Raw genomic sequence first — 12,623 nt, 5'->3', positions numbered from 1 at the left:
AATTATATTAGCTTAGGAGTCCTCTGTAAACTTATGGGAAACCATAGAAAACTAAAATAAAACTAAAAAATGAGGCTTCAGCCTTTAGCTTGAAGGTTTCCTTGGATAGGGACAATAAATGCCAATAAAATAAGAGTTTCTTCATTTTTTTTTCCTTCTGTGAATTACCTTCTGTCTCCACAAAATGTGATGCCTTCTGTTGCCATGGCTCTGCTGAAACTGGGGTGAAGTTTGCTGGCTGTGATGAGGACAGGTTTTTGCAGCATATAATCAGGTAGATAAGCTCTATGTTTGGATCCAAAATGCAAACTTTCTCAGTTATGTGTTTCAGGAGATAGCCTTGTTGAACAGCTCTAATGCCATGATGGCAATTGCTCATCACAAGGCAACGTTCTGCTGCTGCAGGTTGGTTTTTGTAATAGGAAATAAAAGTGAAATTGTTGTCTTAAAGGTTAGAGGGTACAATGCACCAAACTGCAGAATTCTCATTTTTCAGAGTTTGGTAAATTTTTGTTAGGGAGCATTTCAGGCTCTTTGGGATACTAAGATGACGTTCTCAACATTAAGCCATTTATGAGCTTGCTTTAACTTCCATGTCATTTTCAGCTCCAGAATAAACCATTCTGTTGGTCTAATTGAATTAGAGTAATAAAGTCTTAGAGGCAGGAGCAGTGTGTGGGATTCAGGAGGCTGAGCAGGTCGGGGCTCTCTGAGCCCATTTTTGGCAGCATCAGGACCCCTTACTTTGGTAACTACTTTTCTCTATCGCTTCTTGGCTGGTTTAGTTGATCGCTGTCAATTTGCCCTTATTTCTACATGCCCCTATTGTGGAAACCAGTATCTTGTCTGTTACTATGACCTTTTACCAAGTGTTTTTTTTAATATCCTGTATCTTCTGCAAACCTTTCTTATACTGTTTGTATTGCATTTGCGGATAAGATTGAATCTAAACAACGTATACCTTTGCTTTAGCACGACAGAATTCTTAAATAAACAAAACCATTTGGGACGTCTGTACTCCAGGCCTGGATACCGAGCTCTGGGATCACATCTGCATATTCCTGTGACACCTTACTCACGGGCTGTGTTCCTTTGTTTTTGTCTGTGACTGATTATAATTAATGGTCTGGGTATAGAGTTACTTTCAGACGTGAAGTAATGAAATACAGTTTTCATTGCAATGAACTTTACAGTGTCAGAATTTGGCATTTTATTTGTTGTTTTTGTTCTGATAAGGCCGCCTTGAAAGATGTGACATTTTGTATGGTTACCAAAACGGAAAATTTCCTCTGCAAATGAGTCTTATGGAACTGATTAGAAATGAGTGTTTTGAATGATCTCCCACTGCTGCTGCTCATCTGTCTGATGAGACCTGAGATACTGTAAGCCCAATTCGTACCAGCCTCTCAGAGGCGATGAAAAGCAATTTTGTGAATTCTTTAATAATGTCTTCAACTTAATTGACAATCTCAGGCACATGTGAAGCAGTCTGTTGCTTACCGAGTGAAAATTCCCATCTGTAGAGCTGATCCCACATCATTCTTTCTAGCAGTTCTCTTCAGAATCGATAGATGAAGAGTAAAGCAATTCCAGGAATGGAAACCCTTCAAGATGGTCATTTTTACATAGATCTGTTCTCGTGTTCTCTGAAGCCAGTGCAGAGAGAGCCATCGGCTTCCAAGGGCCTTTGTGTGTAATAATCCTAATCAAACCTCTGGGAACTAAACTCACAGTGAAAACTTTCAGATCAAGAACGAGGAGGAAAGTATAGCTGTTTTTTACTTCAGACTCTATCTAAAGTTTAGTGTTTGATATTCATGGCTTTCTGAATGTTCTGTATGTGTTTTCCTCTATTATGAAGACTATACAGGGTGTAGGGCAAGAACCAGCCCTCAGCATTCCCCACTTTAAAACCAGGCTACTCTATCAATACCCCACCTGTACCTACACTTACCTAGCTGGGAAGACACTCCTCTCTATCTAGGTAAGACTCTTTGACTTAAGCTTTATTTTTATGTTTTAAGTTCAGATAAGTCACCTGAATATTTCTATGCCCTTTACCTTTCAGCTTGTATTTGGTCTGTATAAGGGCTGTCAGATAATATTCTGACGGATGTGCCCCCGGCGGTTTATCTTCATAATGTGATCCCACCCAGACTTTCCCCAGTCTAGGTTAAGGAAACTGATGGTCAGTGTATTTGACTCTGATGCAAAAGGGTTTTTTCCTTCCCTTCACAGAACAAATTATCCAGGGATGTGTCACTGTGTTCAGTTTAGTCATGTATATTGACACTGTCTAGATTACAAGTAATTTTTAGAGAATAAAATCATAAAACTGAGCAATGATGGAAAGGAGCAAGGAACAACTTTTATACTATGTCTTGATTAAAAATAACTTTTCTTCTCAGTGAGCTGGAAAAATGTTTGCCTTCCTGAGAAGAAACTTTTTCAGACCATCAAATGAAATGGTTGCTAGTTGACAAGCCTGAGAAACAAACATGTACAAGTCAAGATCTTTTAGTTGCTGTGTGACTCACATTGTTGCAGCTGAAAACATTTTTTGATGGACAACTTGTCAAATAAGAATTTCATTATAGGAGACCTATGAATAAATGTATCTTCAAGACATAAATTACAGTGTGGCCTCTGAAATGAAAAAGTGCAAAAAAATAATAATTTCCACATGCTCTGAATAAAATAGGATACACTGGTAGGCTTATGATTTTCACTTCAAAGTAAAATGTCCATTTGTCTGAAATAGGAAGTGTAATTTATAAAATTAATATTCTGGAATGTGCAATCATAAAATAGTACAGTATTCTCTGGTGTTACGTGGCAATTGCTGTCCTTGAAATTGAAAAGTAATGCAGGTGGGACAAAATGCGTAATGAAAGGGAAGGAAAAATACTGGCATTGGATGCACTGAGAAGCAACGTGGTCTTAAGCCGTCCCTCCGCATGCTGGTGGCCGTGTGGTGCGGTCCCCCCTTTGACATAAGGCTAATATTCATATATTTGGAGGTGCACTTTTTGTGTCTGCAGCTGTGTGTTTGGTTCACTTCTAGCACATGTAAGCTCGCTTCCCCAGGAGCTCAGCGTGGGCAGTGTTCCCTAATCCCAAGCCTGCTCTTCCCCCCCCCAGCCCGCTGGCTTTGCCTGGTGCTGTTCCGCAGGCTTCCTGTGACAGCTTGCTTCCCTGATTCTCCCCTCCCGCACCGATGGGCAATATTGATCTCAAGTCATCTCACTGTCTTCCTCACTCTTCTCCCGAGCCGTGCCTGCTGGCCTATGCACCGTGACCCCCGGCAGTTTTCTGGCAGTCTGTCTTGGCAGAGCTGCAGCTGCTTGGGGTGCTGCTTCCCCCCCCATCATCACTGCTGGTGGGGAGCTGTCTCCGTAATTAAGGTTATCAAACACATTGCTGCTGCCCTTGCTCACTGGCTCCATGCTCCATCTTACGGCCACGCTGTTTGGAGGGGTAGCGTACTGACCATGAATGAAATTCCTCCTTGAAAAGGGGCCCAAAGTCATCGCCAGCACCATCGATTGTGTAAGAACATCGATCGATGGCTGCCGCTGGTGAGCGTGGGTGCGCCCAGCCCCTGTCAGCGCACGGCCCCGCAGCTCAGCTGGGCTAAGCCCTGGGGTGGCAGGGACCAGCAGGCACGAGCCTCCAAAATGCGCTGTGGTTCCCACTTCCCAGAGGTTCTCCTTCTGCACCTTCACAGCTCTGGGTTTTTTTCCTTCTTTAGCATTTGTTTTGGGTGGGTGAATTATGATGAATCGCAGCCTGATCAGCACTCAGCATGCTCTCTGCTGGCATCTCTGGGTGGCAAAACATGCAGCTGGGGTCCAGCAGAGGGATTTGCAGGAGGAGGAAAAAAGAAAAGAGCAGGTGGCCAGTGCTGAGGTTATGGGGACCTTGCCTTCCTCCCTTCTGGATAATAACTGCTGCTTGATGGAGATGCAGGGCTTTTGTGTAGCCATTCCTTTATGGACAGCGTTTATTTATACAGTAATCTGAAGTGTTAGAGTTTTGTTGTTGTTGTACTTCTTGTTTTGGCTTGGTATGCTGTGATGGTGCCTCAGCCAGGCTCCTCTGGGCATCACAGTTTGGATCAGGAGCACAACCTGATGTCTGCAGCCCAGGAGCTTGCTACAAACTCATCAACACTTTTTTTCTTTTCACAGCTGTAAATCAGTTGCAGTCTTTGCTTGGGCTGAATACTGCCAAAATCCTACTTTAATCTAGAGTCTTCAGCCTCTGCCACCTTTAAAACACAACTTGGATGTACTGATGCACTTCACATGTGGGATGAGTTTCATGATCCTCGTGCTGGGACGTGAGCTGAGCATTGGCAAGGGCAATGGTCAGGGCTGGCTTCATGAGGCCAGGCAAATCTCAGCTGATCCTTACTGCTGGCTAATTGGGCATTAATGATCAAAAACTCTCAAACGGCATCATCTTATTCTCATTTTCTTTCTCATCCCGGGGTTTTATTTCCAGGTGTCTGGGGACATTAAATGGCAGAGAAAAGGGAGAGGGGAAGAAGAGACTCTCAAGCCCAGTGGAAAGAAACTTCAAAGCATCAGCAATTTATCTGAAAATCTTTAATGGTTCAAATTACCCAAGAATCTCAAGAAGCACTCAGTGAGGGATGAAGAAGTAGTAGTGTGACTTACGTATGATTGACAAGGAGGGAGCAGGATCTTCCCCAGTATGCATTTCTGCAGGTCTTCTGTTCTGTTAATATCGAGTTAAAATATTCTTTTAAGAGTCTTTCCAAAACAACAAATTTTTCTACATCCAAGTGTCTTTGTAGGAAAAGACTTTGTAGGAAAAAAAACTTCATGGGCTTTTTTGTTATTTTCTTTTCTCCTTGTATATAAATGCTAATGGAATGGGCTGGAATAACAAAGGATAAGCATTTTTTTAAAAAAGCCATTTCTGATAAAGAAAGCTTCCCCAAAACCTCTGCTGTGCAGAGAAGTGATACCTCAAGCTACAGACACAATTACCACCTGTAACCAAGATCTTCCCTTGGAAACAAGACCGAGCTGCAGGCCCTCCCCACTCCCGCTCCTCACGGCTGGGTTTGCATGGAGCTGTGCAGGGTGCTGGGGTTGCTGCACCCAGGGATGCTCTGCAAGGCTCCATCCATCACATGGCACATATCCCCCCTGCACCGCGGCCGTCAACAGTTTCAGATTTTCTCAAGGATTCCCATTTTACAAATGCCACTCGTCTGTTCATCAAGCTACAGTGCAGGAATCACTCAGCTGGCAGCTTGTCAGGCTGAAATCTGGAACTGCAGTAATGGTTGCTCATTTGGTAGGACCAAAGAGCTTAATTACATGCACCAAATGACTTGTTCCAAACAGTTGTATTTTCATTTTAATTAAGCTGTATATGAGTCAATAGTTATCTCCTCGTCTCTTACACTGAGCAATAGCTTTCCTTCATGAGCAGCATCCTTGATAATGAAGAAAAAAAGTTATTTTAAGAAAAATTTATTGCTCAGCATAAAAGTGAAGCCTTGCACCAAGCATCCCAGCAAGTACCAAGGCGTTATGGGGAGGGATTTCTTCCTTTTACATCTCTTTCACAGGTTTTGATGCCTCTGCAAATGTTGTCACCATGCTGGTGGATGAGCCACCACATGATGTGCACGGGTGTGTCTGAGTGCTTTGCAGACTCGTGTGTAGAGAGCAAATCCTGTTCACTAATTTGATGTTGGATGCTTAATGGGTGTCAAAGCGAATCGTTTCAAGAAGCAACTTGGAAAACTTTTAAATCGGAAGATGTGTTTGGACCACCCTAAGGAGGAGTGCTCGGGTGCTGCAGTGACCAAGGGGTGGGTTTCATAGGCCTTAAGTTATTTCACAGCGGTAGGAAAAGTGGCCCCCATGCTGTTACACCTTGTCTTGCACCCTGGTGTTATAGCCCCTTGTCCGGGGAATGCACGCAGGCAGGGCTGTGGCTCCGAGTGCACGAGGGGCTGTCTGTTCATTTAACTCTGCCAGGAGAGGTGAGCAATGGTCCCTTAGCCCGGAGAAGGAATAAATATTAAGAATGATGCGCTGTAAAAACGTCACTTTAGGAAAAGGAGCCCGCTTTAGAAGAATATATTGATTTTTTCTTTCCCTCCCCTCTGTGTGGGTAATGCAAACAGCATTCCCTCGCTGTTACCTGCCTGGCAGTGGCCGCTACAGCCTCTGATTAATGGCTCGCTTGTCTTGCCAAGCGGCTGCTTTAATTCTGCTTAAATCTGAGTGGTGGTGCTGCAAAAACGCCCCGTACGCAGTAAAAGCAGGTCTTCACGTGCAACATGGTCAGCTCCCAACAGCAGGGTAAGTTCCTGCCTTTCAGAAGCGAGCACACAGGCACCCTTCAGCTCGGGCACGGGGCTTGGAGGAAGGCGGTGGTGGCCAGAGCCTTCCCCGCTGCTCTGGGCAGCGCGTGCCCGGCGGGCTGTGTGCCCCTGCTCCCTCTTGGCTTTCCCCCGGCACGTCAGCTCTGTCTGACAGCGTGCCAGAAGATCCAGGGCACGTCTTTCCAAAGGTTAAAGATGAAAGGTACAACGCAAGGTAGACAGTTTAAATGCTTAAAATGAAGGGAAGACAGCTGCTATCCGTATGCGTGACAGCGCTGACAGGCTCGGCTGTGATCTTATGCAGAAAATACCCTTGACAGCAGCAACCCAGGCTTTAAAAATATGATTTACCCAGCTAAAAGCTATGGACAAAAAAGGTTCGCCCATAGTGTTGTTATAGCATAAATATGCTTGCTGTGTTCTCAGTTCTACCCTTAGTGTTGGTCTCTAAGCATTGCAAGAGTGTATAGGTAAATTGGTTGGTTTTTGTCACGTTGTCTGCAGACACAGAACAGCTCTGCTCTGGGGCCAAGGGCTTCCAGCCTTCCTCCTCCTCCTCCTCCTCTCATTGTGGTGGTGGCGATTCCCCTTCCCCACGCCCTGCTGCTCAGTGCTGCTGCCCGGAGCAGTGACTGCACGTGGCTGCAAGAAATGCTGAGAAAAAGCCTTTGTGCCAGCCCAGAGTGCGTTGGGAAGCCTGGCTGTGCCTCGAGCAGCGCCTCGAGCTCCGGTCGTGTCTCTGAACAAAGAATATCCCTGGGATGGGGGCACTCTGTTTGTGGAGTGCCTATTTCTGAGTGTACAACAGGTAAAAATCGAGCTCCGCTCCCGCTGCCACGTCTGTCCTTGTGGGTGGCACCAGATGCTGGTGTGAGCCCTCCTGCAACCTGCTTTGCCCAAGGAAGTGTGTGTGTAGCCGTGTAACGGGATGCTTTCCTTGCTCGTTGTCAGCTTGGGGACAGCTGCTATGGGTGGCTGTATGGGACAGATTTTAGGAGCAAGAACTGCATTACAGAGCTGCACCATAATTGGAATTATCCAGAACTAACTCCAAATACTTAGTACTTAAACTTAGTGTTTAAAAGCGGACAAAACCTAAGGAAAATGGGGAGCCAGCTCCCAGCAGTGCCTTGTTTTGCTGCCCCAGCCCTGCTCAGTGGCAGAGCTGCTGGAGAGGGGGAGAGGGCAGCCCACCAGCCTGGGACCCCATCAGCCACACTGCCTGGCAGCTCTGCGAGCACCTGCCTGGGCAAAGGCGCCTGGCCGTGGTCTTACTCCCAGACTGGTAGCTTTAAAATGTTACCTGAGGTGATGCTGAGCGGCTTTGAAGGGCTGAAATAGTTTTTGCTGAAAGTAAAAATCCATGTTGGGATGGAGGCTTGTGTGCAGGTGACCCAAAGCGTCAAAACAGACTTATTTAAATATTTGCTGCCGTTTGGATTTCCATCACTTCCAAAAACCCTGCAAAGTTATGCTCAGTAGTTATGCAAGGAGTCTGCAGTAAGAGCATTCTGCTTGATCTGGTGTTTGTTGTCGGTCTGAAGTCGGTGAGCGCGGACCGAAGCCCCCTTGCTGTTTCAGGAGAGCAGCAGGACAGGCCCATCGCCGTGCTGGGCTCCTGCAGCCAGGCGCGGGAGTTATGTCTGTGAGTGCTATTAGAAGGAAAGTCGCTGCAGGAGGGCAGTAGCTTTGAGGCGTATCTGCTCATTTGAAATATTTCAAAATCGCTTGCAACACAGAAAGGCGTATTACAAAACAGAAAATAAAATATTGCTCTCTGCTTTCATTCACCTCTAAAGGTAATAAACAGAACAAAATGCTATTTTATTAGTGTCTCCAATTTTTTCCTCCCATGATGTAATTTATATAGTAAGAGAAATAAATATCAATCTTTAAATTGCTCTCAGTGGTGCAATACCAACATGCATTGCAGCTCTGATAATGTGCTTGATTTTTTTCCAGCTCAGTTAGTGTCACACTGCAAAAGTAAGTTGTATTTACACATATTTCTAAGCCATGTGCACGACAAGCTGCAATATAAATCAAATCCTGTGAGTGCAATGCGAGACTACTACTCTGCCCCTGATTTTGTTATTCCAATTTTAGTTCCTTACGCCATAGTTTGCGGGGGAAAAAATCTTTTCAAATCCAGTCTGTTTGCTGCTAGCTCTGCTTTAACGTGATTTTGCAGGGTTTGGAAGGCAAGGTGTATTTATCCTAAACACACGCCTCCTTGCATGTAGTGAGAGCAGCTGACTGAAGTGCTGCCATCAATCTGATGTAAATCTGTATGGGCAGAGTTTCATTAAGCTACATACATTTTATTAGCAGTATGTCAAAATCATTAAAGTCATAAATTAGAGCTCTGAGTAATGAAATTTGTTTTTGTGTGTGCACATTAATGTGAGAGCAACCTGCTCTAGCGTGGCCGTGTGAGGAAAAACGCAGGCGTGACCAAAGCTGTGGTGAGCAGTGCGGGGGGACAGGAGAACACGGCAATCCCTCCTGGTTTTGTTGGTGTCTGGGGGCTGTGCTGTGCCTCTCCAGGCTGGGAGGCGAGCCCCTCGTTCTCCAAAAGAAACTGCCAATTCTTTCACCTGTAGTTACAGACACTCACTAAGCAAGGCTTTTAGCTTGCCCTGTGGATGTGCTGGCAAAAGCTAATCAAATACTTCTACTTCTTGGTGAAAACAGAGGGGCCTCATGTCTGAGGCCAGCGTTTTTGCACCTACTTTACTTTTGCGTTGTGCCGTTGAAGTCTAACACGGCATTGCGTTCAACCTGACAGTAAGCGACCGGTGTTGGAGGCTGCTGCAGCACCAAAAACGGGGACAACAGCTCTGAGTTCATATGTGTTTTGTCTCCTGCAAACTAGTGACTGTCTTAAGATTAATTGTAAGGATACTATTATTTCAGCTCTTCATTCTCCTCCAGTTTGGACACACAGTCCAATTTTCGTCCCATTTGAAAGAAGCACGCATTTCTCAAAATAACTGTTTCTGTTAAATTTCACAAAAGCTGGTTATTGCCAAGGGAAGGAAGTCCCGGTGATGACTCCTGCTGACCGACGTGCTGCTGGGGGCCCTGGGTTCCTCTCGGTCCTTGCTTGACCCTGGTGGTGTGGCTGCTCTCCAGGGACGCTCGGCGTGCCTGCCCCTCCCCGTGCTCTGGGGGGGCACGTGGCGGCAGCGCTGAGCGTGAGGACCTGTCCAAGCACCGTTCCTCACCTGCTGTAGGCTGGTTTTTGCTCAGAGCACCATCCACTGATGGGTATGGATCAGCAAGCCTCAGTGATGCTTGTGTTGCCACTGCTCTTCATTAAGGCTGGGCTAATTGCCCCGGGTCTGCCCAGCGTTGGCTCTGCTCGCCCGTCGTGTCCCCAGCACGCCGGTCCCAGCTGCCTATCTCACCCAGCTGGCTACGAAACAGTACTTACAAAATACTTACCTGCAGGGGCGGCAGGGTTTTTTCTGCTTTCTTTTGTCTGGTCTCCTGGAAAAGAAACCCATCGTAACCCACGTATGAGCCTTTAACAGTTCGATTTGTCTGCTTCTTCCCGCTGTTCTGCACAGTGGCCCAAATGCTCAGCCTGCCCAAGGGTGTTCACGTTTGCATGTTTCAGTAGCAGTTAAGGTTTGTCCTGGGGGGAAAAAAAAAAAAAAAGCCTTGCCACAGACAGTGCTGCACACCTGCTGCCCTTGAGGTGTCATTTTCCCTTTAATAGTGATCAGTTCAGTAAAGCTATTTTTTTCTAGTTAGCACCTCGGCCACCTTCCCCTCTACCCCTCCCTGCCCTCTGGGGCTCGACTGACAATTGTTGAAGAATTTATTTTTATGCCTGGGAACGTCGCCAGCTTGGAGCGGTTTCTTTTGCGGCAGATGCTTCACGCTGTCCATGTGTTTATTAAATCTCATGCTGATTACTGCAGGTTCCTAATTTGTCCTCTGGACTATATGCTTCAAAGAAAAAAGGCTGGACGAAAAGACTTGAAATTTTAAGAAGGCGTATAGCGAGGGTGACATATGGCTGGTGTCATGGCTCCTTTTTTAGTCTCAGTTTACTGCACCACCTTCTCATAAAACCGAGAAGGGCCTTACCCTTTGAATTTTATTTGTACAGCTCCTTGGGATGCGAGACAAGAAAAGTACTTTGTAGAGTTTGTGTTGTACTCTTGCATCGTCAGGTCCCCAAGGCTACGAGCTGCGTAGCCCTCCGCGCAGTATGTCAGAGTAACAGGAGGCGTGGGAGATGCACAAATCGAGGGGCACCTTGCCCCCGTGAAACCCCTGACTGGGCTCTGGCGGAGGAGGATGTGTGGCCACCTCGGGGGGCATCCTGCACCCCGACCCCATGGGCATGCCCATGGGCATGGTGGGGTTTTGGCAAACTTCTCCCACGTTAAGGAAACGATCCTTGGAAGGGTGATGGAGCACCGAAACTGCCACAGCCATGGTGCACAGGTCACGCTGCCGCCCCACGGGCTGCTTTGGCTCTGCTCTGTGTTGCTTCAAAGCTTTATGGCACTGCAGCCCATGGGCGTCCTTCCTGTGGTAGTCCTTTTCACAAAAATAACGTGCAAAGCACGGTTGTTAAAACTCTCTTTGTATTTAGATATTAATCATTAACCATCTTGAGCAGAAACGAGTTGAGCTTCACCATGCAGTTGGCTTCCATTGAACGGAGAATTGTGTTTTGGTCATAAGCTTAACTGTAAAATAGACAAAACCAGAACTAAAGCTACTACATTTATTTCAACAAATGTTAGAGCAATTTGAAAAAAAATCGAAAAGTTCAGCAAATTAAAAAAAATTGGCCAAATCAACAGTAGCAATTAATACTTCAGGACAGACAGCATGAACAGGCTAAGTGTAAAATCAAATATTTATTTTTCAATCAAAACATTTTCAGATCAAAGCAGATCAAAAAAAAAATTAATCTGTGTAGGGATTAAAACAGTTTTTACCCTGATCGGCTTCCTCTTGCTGCTAAACCAATATGTAAATTATTCACCAAGTCTAACGCTAATGATAACGATTTTGCGCTAGGTTAATTTAAACAATAGCTTTACCTCTAACCTCTGCGTTGTTATCCAGCGTGAGGCGTCCACTGATGGTGTTCCCTGGGCTGTTGTACAAGAGGAAAGTGAGGCAGGGCTCGCAGGTGAGGGAAGGAGGCTCCTGTGGCTGTCCCCAGCTCTTGCGGCTGGGCGGGGGGCACAGGGAAGAGCCCCCCATCTTCCCAGCTCCCCAGCCTCTGCCCTGTGCCCCGCTGCTCTTCAGAGCTGGGTGCACGATCCACCCCCCTTCACCTAGCTGCCACGTCTATTCAAATTAAGTCTTTAATTAAAATAAACGCAGTAGGCTTTCAGTTAGACCAGAATGAAAATTGGGAAAGTTGTCTGACTGTTTCTCAAAATCTTCATGAAGTATGATAAGACTTCGGCGTTATTATAAGACTTAATTATACCTTCAGTGCAGCATGCTGAGCTGATCTTAAAATAGCGTGATTTGTTTCCTACCGTTTGTTCCTTTAACAAGCTGCTAAACTGCTGCTTAGTGGCCCAAATTATTTCCATTAAAGAAATATTTATTGAACTTTATCTTAATTTAAATGTGAATATTTCCCTTGAAGAAAAACTCGAGTGAAACAACAGGTGCTAGTGCAAAGAAAAGTTCTCCAGGAGCCTGCAAAAAACAGTTCTGTTTGGAAAGGATGGTTTTGGATGGAAAACAAAAATTTGATGGTAGAGGTAAAGCCAAAATGTTGGATTGAGTATAATTAACTGCCACCATGCGATGAGTTATGCAAGCCTTGAGGTCTTTAAAGGACTGCATAGCTCTCTGTAAGGTGCTGGAGACAAATGGTTGGGTGAACATGTTGGGTGAGCTGCCGGGGGGTGAGGTACCGAGAGGCCTCATGGCACTATTGCAGGGATTCCTTCAGCCCTTGGCATGCATCAAAACATTTTGGGAAGGAATGCGCCTATCTGACCATAACAATAAAAAATTAATTTGGTACCTTCGACTTCACAAACGCTACCTGTGGCTAAGTAGAAGGCACAACAGGACGTTACTTTTAGCCAACTAATTGTAGAAAATGATGTTAGGCTTTATTTCTGCTTCTGAATTTACAGGTGGGTTTTGCAGTTTTATTATTACACTCAGCTACCTTAAAAGCCTCATGCTGGCTTCTTCAAAGATCTGCTGAAGCTGGAAGCAGCCACTTACCTTTCTTTTGATTTTTTTTCCA

The 12,623-nt window shown here is 45.6% G+C and overlaps 1 protein-coding gene across 17 annotated transcripts in view; it reads left to right on the top strand.

Annotated features, from left to right (window-relative positions):
* LOC310901481 (uncharacterized protein) overlaps positions 1–12,623 on the top strand; it is a 93,308-nt gene that overhangs the window by 48,533 nt on the left and 32,152 nt on the right. The gene's annotated exons all lie outside the window — the stretch shown is intronic.

This window comes from Anser anser (genome assembly GCF_964211835.1).
Source record: "Anser anser genome assembly, chromosome: 6".
Classification (NCBI taxonomy): domain Eukaryota; kingdom Metazoa; phylum Chordata; class Aves; order Anseriformes; family Anatidae; genus Anser; species Anser anser.
The sequence above is the reverse complement of the archived record's forward strand: the minus strand, read 5'-3'. Positions and strand labels throughout refer to the sequence as shown.